Raw genomic sequence first — 11,778 nt, 5'->3', positions numbered from 1 at the left:
ATTTTGCCTTCCCCCTACAACCTATCACAAAAAAGAGTAGGTAGAAGCTGTGAACACCAGGATACCTCCTGGAAGAGGAAACCCACCAACAAAGGAACCACCAACAGCTAAGAACAGAAAAAGGTGAAGGAGGGAGTGGAAGTCACACTAACTCAACCCAGGACCTATCTGGAAATACAACTAAATAGTGGAGAAATTACTCAGAACAAACAACTGAACAAGAGAAAAAAAAAAGCCTCACAACATTGTACACATGGAAGAACCAGCTCCAACACAACCTGCCCACACCTGCACAACAGAAAACAAGAGGGGGAGACAGACTGACCCTCAGATAACCAGCTGGTGGGAAGGACCCACCAAAGAAAGACCCAACAACAACCCCAAACCAAAGATATACACAGAGCCAATATAAACCACAGCCCAAGATCAATGAGCTCAGATCAAGGAGACTGTAACACTGAATCTCACAGGGATTATACCAAATAGGTTTACACCATAAATCCAGGGGGTCAGAACAGAGCAACTTAAGAAGCAGAGGCTAACAGGAAGAGTCTCACAAACAAAGGGAAGACAAAGAACAACCCCAAATGAAAGGAAAGGAGGAAGTCTCAGAAACAATGCTAAGTGAAATAGAGGCAAGTCAACTATCAGATATTGATTTCAAAGAATTGGTTATAAGGAAGCTTAATAAGAACCTCACTCAGAATTACCAGAAACTACAGGGAAACTACAATGAACTCACTTCAAAATATATCAACATGAAAAAGGAAAGATAAGCTATCAACAAGGGCCAAGAGGAAATGAAGAATACAATTTCTGAACTGAAGAACACGGTAGAAGGAATCAAAAACAGGCTCGATGAAGCAGAAGATCGGATCAGCAAACTGGAGGACAAGGTAGAAAAAACCACCCAGAAAGAGCAAGAAAAGGAAAAGAGGCTCAGAAAGAATGAAGAGGGATTAAGGGAAATGCAGGACAACAAGAAATGTAATAATATCCATAAAATAGGGATACCAGAAGGAGAAGTGGAAGAGCAAGGGATTGAAACCTGGTTGAAAAAGTAATGATGGAAAATTTCCCTAATTTGATGAGAGAAAAAGCCACACAAATCCAGGAAACACAGAGTCCCAATCAAGACGAACCCAAAGAAGACCACTTCAAGACACATCATAATTAAAATGGCAAAACCCAAGACAAAGAGAGAATCTTAAAGGCAGCAAGGGAGAAACAGGAAGTAACATACAAGGGATCCCCGAAAAGGTTAGCAACTGACTTCTCAATGGAAACGCTCCAAGCCAGAAGAGAATGGCAAAAAAATTCCAAGTATTGAGAACCAGAGGCCTGCTACCAAGACTACTCTACCTAGCAAGGCTTTCAATCAAGATAGAAGGACAAAAAAAGAGTTTCCCAAACAAAAATTCTAAAAGAATATATCTCCACCAAACCAGCTCTGCAAGAGATGTTAAATGGACTGCTTTAAGGAAAGGAAGGAAAAGAGAGACAGAGGGAGAGAGAGAGGGAGAGAGAGCGGGGGGAGAGAGAGAGGAGACAGGTAAAAAAAAAAAAGGGAATGAATAAGTACCTATTAATAATAACCTTAACTAAAAATGGTTAAAAGCTCCAATCAAAAGACATAGAATAGCTTAATGGATAAAAAAGCATGACCCACACATATGCTGCCTACAAGAGACCCATCTCAGGACAAAAGAGCTACACAGACTGAAAGTGAAGGGATGGAAACAAATTTTCCAAGCAAACGTACAGGGAAAAAAAGCAGGGGTAGCAATACTCATATCAGACAATATAGACTTCAAAAAAAGGGCCATAAAGAGAGACCCAGAAGGTCACTTCATAATACTCAAAGGAAGAATCCACCAAGAAGAAATAAACATGGTAAATATATATGTACCCAACATAGGAGCACCCAAATACATGAAGAAAATCTTGGAGGACTTCAAGAAAGATATTGACAGCAACACAATTATAGTAGGGGACTTTAACACCCCACTGTCAAAAATGGACAGATCTTCCAAACAAAATATCAAGAAAGATATTGTGGCATTGAACAATGCTCTACATGAAATGGACTTAACTGATATATATATAGAACTTTTCATTCCAAAGAAGCAAAATACACATTCTCTTCAATTGCACATGGAACATTTCCAAAGATAGACCACATGATAGGACACAAAACGAGCCTCAAGAAGTTCAAGAAAATTGAAGTCATATCAAGCATTTTCTCTGACCACAAGGGACTGAACGTCGAAAAAAACCTCAAGGAAAAAAACCCCAAACACTCAAAATCACCGAGATTGAATAGTAGGGTTTAAACAATGAAGGGGTCAAAATGAGATTAGGGAAGAAATCAAAAAGTTTCTGGAAACAAATGAAAAAGAATTCACAGCAATCCAAAGCTTATGGGACACAGCAAAGGCAGTCCTGAGAGGGAAGTTCATAGCAATACAGGCCTATCTTAAAAAGAATAGAAACATTGCAAATGAAAAGCCTAAACCTACACCTACAATAACTTGAGGAACAACAACAAGGACAACCCAGAGCAAGTAGAAGGAAGGAAATAACCAAGATCAGAGCAGAATTAAATGACATAGAGTCTAAAAGGACAATTGTAAGGATCAATGAATCCAGGAGCTGGTTCTTTGAAAAGATAAACAATATCGGCAAGCCCTTAAGCAGGCTCATCAAGAAAAAAGAGAGAGGACCCAAATAAACACAATCAGAAATGAAAGAGGAGAGATTACAACTGATACCACAGAAATACAAAGGATTGTAAGAAATTACTACGAAGAACTATATGCCAAGAAATATGAAAACCTAGGTGAAATGGACACATTTCTAGAAAAATATAACCTTCCAAAACTCAATGAAGAAGCAAAAAGCCTGAACAGACCAGTAATGCCTGATGAAATTGAAACAGTAATCAAAAAGCTTCCAATGCACAAAAGCCCTGGACCAACAGTTTCACAGGAAAATTCTACAGAGCATTTAAGGGAGAGCTAACCCCCATCCTCCACAGATTCTTTCAAAAAATTCAAGAAGATGGATGACTCCCAAAGTCATTTCATGAAGCCAACATCATCGTAATCCCAAAACCAGATAAAGACATAACAAAGAAAGAAAACTACAGGCCAATATGGCTGATGAACATAGATGCTAAAATCCTCAACAAAATATTGGCAAACCCCATCCAGCACTATGTTAAAAAGATCATAAAGGGAGACTTCTGGCCACGGTGGAGGTGTAGGTAGACACACTGTGCTTCCTTGGGCAACCAAAAGAAGGACAACAATAATTTGAAAACAAAACACAACCAGAACTGACAGAAAATCGAACTGTATGGAAGTCCGACAACCAAGGAGATAAAGAAGAAACATTCATCCAGGCCAGTAGGAGGGGCGGAGACGGGCAGTAGGGCATAGAGTACACAGAGCAAGGCAGCAGCTGGCAGACCCAGCTAGGTGGCGGATTGTGGAGCAGCGTGGGCAAAGCTGTAGCTGGCTGGCCAGGCAGCAGCGATGGACTGGGTGACAGACCACACAACCCAGAGCTCCAGTGTGGAGAAATAAAGCCTCAAACCACTGATTGAAAACACCTATGGGGGTTTTAGCTGCAGCAGGAGAAACTCCCAGCCTCACAGGAGAGTTGATTGGAGAGACCCACAGGGTACTAGAACGTACAGAGGCCCACCCACGTGAGAAGCAGCACCAGAAGGGCCCAATTTGATTGTGGGTAGTGGAGGGAGTGACTGAAAACAGGCAGAGTGGAGCAAGTGCCATTGCACCTCTCAGAGCCCTCCCCCACATATAGTGTCCCAGCGCAGCAACAAGCATTACCCCGCCCTGGTGAATACCTAAGGCTCCACCCCTTTACATAACACGTGCACCGAGACAAAAAAAAATTTACCTAAATGAAAGAACAGATCAAAGCTCCAGAAAAAATACAACTAAGCAACAAAGAGATAGCCAACCTATCACATGCACAGTTCAAAACACTGGTAATTGGGAAGCTCAGACGATTAAACCTGGTCGCAAATTAGATGAAAAAATGAAGGCTATGCTAAGAGAAACAAAGGAAAATGTACAGGGAACCAATAGTGATGGGAAGGAAACTGAAACTCAAATCCATGGTGTGGGACACAAGGAAGGAAGAAACATCCAACCAGAAAAGAATGAAGAAACAAGAATCCAAAAAAATGAGGAGAGGCTTAGGAACCTCCAGGACATCTTCAAACATTCCAACATCCGAATTATAGGGGTACCAGAAGGAGAAGAGAAAGAGCAAGAAATTGAAAATTTATTTGAACAAATAATGAAGGAAAACTTCCCTAATCTGGCAAAGGAAATAGACTTCCAGGAAGTCCAGGAAGCTCAGAGAGTCCCCAAGAAGCTGGACCCAAGGAGAAACACACCAAGGCACATTATAATTACATTACCCAAGATGAAAGATAAGGAGAGAATTCTTAGAAGCAGCAAAAGAAAAGGACACAGTTACCCAAAAAGGAGTTCCCATAAGACTGTCAGCTGACTTCTCAGAAGAGACCTTACAAGTAAGAATGGACTGGAAAGAAGTATTCCAAGTCATGAAAGGCAAGGACCTACATACAAGATTGTTCTATCCAGCAAAGCTTTCATTTAGAATGGAAGGGTAGATAAAGTGCTTCTGAGATAAGGTCAAGTTAAAGGAGTTCATCATCACCAAACCCTTATTATATGAAATGTTAGGGGGACTTATCTAAGAAATACATAAAAAATATGAACAGTAAAATGACAGCAAACTCACAGTTAATAACAACCACACCTAAAACAAAAATGAACGCAAACTATGCAAACAACTAGAATGGGAACAGAACCACAGAAATGGAGGTCACATGGAGGGTTTTCAACAGGGGAGTGGGAGGGAGGGGGAGAGAGGGGGGAAGGTACAGAGAAAAAGTAGCATAAATGGCAGGTAGAAAATAGACAGGTGGAGGGTAATAATAATATAGGAAATGTAGCAGCCAAAGAACTTACACGTATGACCCATGGGCATGAACTATGGGGGGGGGGAATATGGGAGGGAGGGGGTGAGCAGGATTTAGTGGAGTGAAGGGGGGAAATAGGACAATTGTAATAACATAATCAATAAAATATATTTTAAAAAAATATTATACACCATGATCAAGTGTGATCCATCCCAGGGATGCAAGGATGGTACAATTTCTCAAATCAATAAACATAATACACCACATAAACAAAAGGAAAGACAAAAACCACATGATCATATTAATAGATGCAGAAAAAGCATTTGATAAGGTACAGCAGCCATTTATGACAAAAACACTTAGCAAAGTGGGAAGAGAGGGAGCATTCCTGAACATAATAAAGGCCATATATGAGAGACCTACAGCCAACATTGTATTCAATGGACAAAAACTTAGAGCTTCCCCACCAAGATCAGGAACATGCCAAGGATGCCCTCTCTCACTACTCCTATTCAATATAGTATTGGAAGTCCTAGCCACAGCAATCAGACAAGAAAAAGCAATAAAAGGCATCCAAATAGGAAGGGAGGAAATGAAACTGTCACTGTTTGCAGATAACATGATAGTGTACATGGAAAATCCTATAGAATCCTCCAAAAAGCTACTCGACCTAATAAATGAGTTTGGTAAAATGGCTGGATACAAACTCAATACTCAGAAATCAAAGGCATTCTTGTACACCAACAATGAAACATCAGAAACAGGATATTCTATCCAGCAAAGCTGTCATTTAGAATGGAAGGGCAGATAAAGTGCTTCTCAGATAAGGTCAAGTTAAAGGAGTTCATCATCACCAAGCCCTTATTATATGAAATGTTAAAGGGACTTATCTAAGAAAAAGAAGATAAAAACTATGAACAGTAAAATGACAACAAACTCACAACTATCATCAAATGAACCTAAAAAAAAATAGAACAATGAAAACATAAGTAAGCAAACAACTAGAACAGGAACAGAATCAGAGAAGTGAACATCGCAGGGAGGATTTTCAGTGGGGAGGGAAAGGGAGGAATAGTGGGGAAAGGTACAGGGAACAAGAAGCATAATTGGTAGGCATAAAATAGACAGGGAGAGGTCAAAAATGGTATGGGAAATAGAGAACTCAAAGAACTTATATGTACAACCCATGGACATGAACTAAGAGGGGGGGCTGGAAGGTTGAGGGTGCAGGGTGGAGGGGGGATAAAAGGGGAATAATTGGGAAAGTGTAATAGCGTGATCAATAAAATATACTTAAAAATAAATCAATCACAAGACAAAACCTGAAAAACACACAAAGACATGGAGACTAAATAACAGTTTACTAAACAATAGACTTCTGGTCAAGACAGAGGTATATGTAGATGTGCTTTGCTTCCTCACACAACCAAAAGAAGGACAACAACAAATTTAAAGACAAAAACATAATCAGAACTGCCAGAAAATCAAACTATATGGAAGTCCAACAACCAGGGAGTTAAAGAAGAAACATTCATCCAGACAGGTAGGAGGGGTGGAGATAGTAGCCAGGACAGATACGACTCACTGTAAGGCAGCGGCTGGCGGACTGGGTATTCCCACATTTGCGTGTGGATAAACTGGGAGGAACAACTGGGGAGCAAGAGAGGCAGCACAACCCAGGTTTCAAGCACGGGGAAATAAAGCCTCAAAACCTCTGGCTGAAAAAACCTGTGGGGGTTGCAGTGGTGGAAGAAATTCCCAATCTTACAGGTGAGTCCTTTAGAGGGACCCACGGGGCCCTAGAACATACACAAACCCACCCACCCAGGAATAAGCACCAGAAGGGCCCAATTCACTTGTGGGTAGCAGGGGAAGTGACTGAAAGCTGGATGAGAGCTGAGCAAGCATCATTGTTCCCTCTCAGACCCCTCCCCCACATACAGCACCAGAACGCAGAGAAGTGGGTGGCCCTGCTCTAGGGAATACCTAATGCTCTGCCCCTTAAAACAAAACAGGTGCACCGAGACAAAGAAATATGGCCCAAATGAAAGAAGAAATCATGTGCACTCTCAGTTCTGGGAATAGGGGTACAGCTAGTGTTTGCTATTTGGAAATGTTAAATGTACAACCATTCAGATCTTGTAAAAAGGGGCATTCAGTTCTTTCACAGTTAAATAAAAATCAGAGAAAGACTAAAAAAAAGAACACATTAAAACTCCAGAAAAAGAACTAAATTATGAGGAGATAGCCAACCTATCAGATACAGTTCAAAACACTGATAATCAGGATGCTCAGAGAAATGATTGAGTACAGATGCAAAATAAAGGAAGAAGTGAAGGCTATAAAAAGTGAAATTAAAAACTATATAGGGAATCAACACTGAAGGGAAGGAAACAGGGAATCCAATCAATGATGTGGAGCAGAAATAAGAAATAAACATTCAACCACAGTAGAATAAAGAAACAAGAATTCAAAAAAAAAATGAGGAGAGGCTTAGAAACCTCTAAGACAACTTTAAACTTACCAACATCTGAATCATAGGGGTGTCAGAAGTAGAAGAGGAAGAGCAAGAAATTGAAAACTTATTTGAAAATATAATGAAGGAAAACTTCCCGTCTGCTGAAGGAGATAGACTTCAAGGAAGTTCAGAGAGTCCCAAAGAAAGTGGACCCAAGGGGGAACACACAAAAAACACATCATAATTACATTATCCAAGATTAAAGATAAGGAGAGAATCTTAAAAGCAGCAATAGAAAAACAGAGAATTGCCTACAAAGGAGTACCCATAAGACTATCAGCTGATTTCTCAATAGAAACATTGCAGGCAAGAAGGGGCTGGAAAGAAGTATTTGAAGTCATGAAAGGCAAGGACCTACACCCAGGATTACTCTATCTAGCAAAGCTGTCATTTAGAATGGAAGGGCAGATAAAGTGCTTCTCAGATAAGGTCAAGTTAAAGGAGTTCATCATCACCAAGCCATTATTACATGAAATGTTAAAGGGAGTTATCTAAGAAAAAGATCAAAACTATGAACAGTAAAATGACAACAAACTCACAACTATCAACAACTGAACCTAAAAACAAAAATAAACTAAGCAAACAACTAGAACAGGAATAAAATCACAGAAACGGAGATCATATGAAGGGTTATCAGCGAGGAGGGGGAAGGGGAGGATAGGGGAAAAGTTACAGGGAATAAGAAGCATAGATAGTAGGTACAAAATGGACAGGGGGAGGTTAAGAATAGTATGGGAAATGGAGAAGCCAAAGAACTTATATGTATGACCCATGGACATGAACTAAGGGGGGGGGGAATGTTGGTGGGAGGAGGGGTGCAAGGTGGAGAGGAATAAAAGGGAGAAAAAAATGGGACAGCTGTAGTAGCATAATCAAAAAATATATTTAAAAAATTACAAATGGAACAGCCTTATGATCCAGCAATTCCACTTTTAGGAATATATCTGAAGAAACCCAATATACTAATATGAAAAAGTACATGCACCCCTATGTTCATTGCAGTATTATTTACTATAGCCAAAATTTGTAAGTAGCACAAGTGTCTTCCATGAGTAGTAAGTGGATAAAAATAGCTGTGGTAGTTACACAATGGAATACTACACAGTAGTAAAAAGAAGGAAATCTTAGCCTTTATGACAGCATGGATGGACTTGGGGAGTATTACGGTAAATGAAATAAGCCAGTCAGAGAAAGACAAGTACCATATGATCTCCCTTATATGTGGAATCTAATGAACAATATAAATAAAGAGATAAAATAAAAATAGACTCTTAGGTACAGAGAGCAGGTTGACAGCTTTCAGAGGGGAGTTGGAGCGCTGGTTGAAGAAGTTAAAGGGATTACAAAAAAATACTTCATAAATGCAGGTAACAGTATGGTGATTACCAGAGGGAAAGGAGAGTGGGGGGAGTTTGAAGAGGGTAAAGGGGAGGTAAATGGTGATGGAAGGAGACTTCACTTGGTTTAGTAAACACACAATGCAACATAAAGATGATTTATTATAGAACTGTACAATTGAAACCTATATAATTTTATTAACCTATAAATTCAAAAAATATTTTTTAAAGAAAACTAAAAATGTGGGAGGAACAATAAAGGTCATAATCAACAGAGTGAAAAGGCAATCCCTAGCATGGAAGAAAAATATTTGGAAATCACATAAGTGACAAAGAGTTAATATCCAGAATATATAAAGAACACCTACAAGTCAACAACAACACAACCCAATTTAAAATACGGCAGAGGATTTGAATAGGCATTTCTTCAGAGAAGATATATAAATGGCCATAAAACACATGAGATGATGCTCAACATCACTAATCATCAGGGAAATGCAAATCAAAACCACAGTGAGATACCACTTTACACCCATTAAGAAGGCTACCATTGAAAAAAAAAATAGAAACAGAAAATAGCCTGGTGGTTATTGGGGCTATGGTAGGGGAAAAATGAAGTTGTTTAGTGGGCATAGAGTTTCGGTAATGTAAGATTAAAAAGTTCTAGAGATCTATTACACAACAATGTGAATATAATTTAACACTACTCAAACATATACTTAAAATTGGCAAAGATGGTAAATATTATGGTTATTTTATCACAATTACAATTTCAAACTTTAAATGTGACCTGAGTTCAATATTTCTGGGAGTTTCTTCTCTCTTTAGAAACTTTGGCTCTCCTATCTCCTACGTTTTTCTGAGCTGTCCTAAGTCTCCTTCAGTAAACTTCAGACAATGGGAAGAGTGGGAGTCATTCTTGGACCAGGCCACTTCCAAACTACCTTCCTCCCTCCCAGACTGCAGGTTCCTTTGTTTGTTGCTTATAGCCAATGGATATTCTCAGCCTGTTTCCAGTGTGCTCATGGAATGTGCATTCTTAGAGGTACTGGGTGAAGGCTGTTGACGAGAAGGAAAAAGGTATAGACAGCTTGCTCTAGCTGTGTAAGTTATAAGGAGCTCTGCTCTTGTGGAGCATAACATAACTTTGTAGATTTCAGGCAAGTCTATGTTTCCTCTGAAACGTTCTTTCACTGTAGGTACAAAAACACAGTAAACCACGATAAAAAAAAAAAAAAAAAAAAACCTGTCCACCCATGAATGGCACGTTGTAAGGCAGTTAATGTATAACACTTTAGAAAGCTGATCAGGGAGCATATTTGCTTTTCCAACAAGAACCACATCAGGGGTGTCTGATGCTAAAAATCCCAGGATTCTGTGGTCATAGTCTTTGAATCTGCAGCCAAACATTGGCATCCAGACATGGAGACCAGTAATTTCCAAACTTTTCACCACCAAAGACCCCTTTTATTACTTTCCCTTCCCCCCACACCTCTGTGGGCCCGACATTTGGATACATTTTTATCTAGCAGAGTTACATTTGATCTGGAATAATTTATTCTCCCAATTTTTTACTCATTCAAATCTTCATGAGGTAACCACACAAAGCTAATACACATTTTAGTCAAAAGCAAAGAAACATGATGTTATATTTAGTTCTCTGTGGCTTTGTCTTGGCTGAATGGAAGATTTTATTCAATTTTTTAATTAAAAATAGCTTAAGGGCACTAGTTACTACCTTTTTAGATTGATAACTGTCAGGACAAGTTATTGGGGGAGCATTAAGAGCATGACTATCAGCTTAACATGCTCTGAATCCCATGAACCACAAGTAGAACAGAATCTGTCTATCAGGGGGCCTCCCTCCTTTATTTCCCTCACATTTCACTAGCTTAAGTGTTTTCCCCATGTAAAAGGAAAGAGATTGTTCCCAAAACAAAGATAACAAATGTTTACCAAGACCCTACCTAGCTGTCTGGTACTGTGACAGGGTAAGTCGCAGACACAAAAGTCTGCCTCCCTCCAGGCTCTGTTCACCAGTTCTAAGGCATGCTCTCTATCTAGATCAAGGACCTTTGGTCAGAGAGTGACTTAGAGGCTCATCTAAACCTAATGCCCTTAATCACACTGAATACAAATGTACATGTCTATGTTTCTGTCTGGACTACTATACTGGACTCCTCTTGAGGTCAAGAATCGTGTCCTATTTTTTTCTGTATCTCTATATCTCCATCAACCAGTGAAGTGCAATGCCTGACACTCAGCAAAGCGCTAGTGGAATGAATGACAGTGAATGCTAGTCTGTATGAGTAGGTGAACTCCTGGGAATGGAGGCTAGACTGCAAGCTCCTTAAGGTCAGACACCGTGTCTTATTCATTTCTATGTTCCCAGAACCTGGCACAGTGAATGGCATAGTGTGGTCACTCAATAAATACCTGCATGAATGGATAAATGGGTGGATTCCATAATGTAAGACCTAGAACTCTGAGGCAGGAAACCTGGTAATAATGACCCTAGACCAATTTTACAGATACACAGATCAGAGGACACAGGTAGAACACACTTCTTATATATTTTTGTAACTCATAAACTAGTGCTGCCACATCTCTGGCTAATTCTTGGCCACCACACTCCCTTCTGTGAGATTCGGTACAGCTCCCTCTTACCTCAGCACTCTCCCAACTTGCCATTGATTGCATACAAAAACTCACATGCATTAGTCCAATAAAAGTATGTGGTTCAAAGCCCTGGTACCCCATTTTGGAAAGGGCATTGGCTCTGCTATAAAAGAATCTCAGAAAGGATGAATAATGAATGTAGCCTAGACATGCTTCTCCCTGTGGTATCACTGGGTGTAATTTAAGCAGAGGCATTTCTGCAGTTGTTACACCCAGGCAAGTGTGGGGAATGAAACAGTTGTCTGTGACTGATTTAAACTGGT

The sequence above is a fragment of the Desmodus rotundus genome, chromosome X (genome assembly GCF_022682495.2).
Source record: "Desmodus rotundus isolate HL8 chromosome X, HLdesRot8A.1, whole genome shotgun sequence".
In the NCBI taxonomy this organism is placed as follows: Eukaryota; Metazoa; Chordata; class Mammalia; order Chiroptera; family Phyllostomidae; genus Desmodus; species Desmodus rotundus.
The sequence above is the reverse complement of the archived record's forward strand: the minus strand, read 5'-3'. Positions refer to the sequence as shown.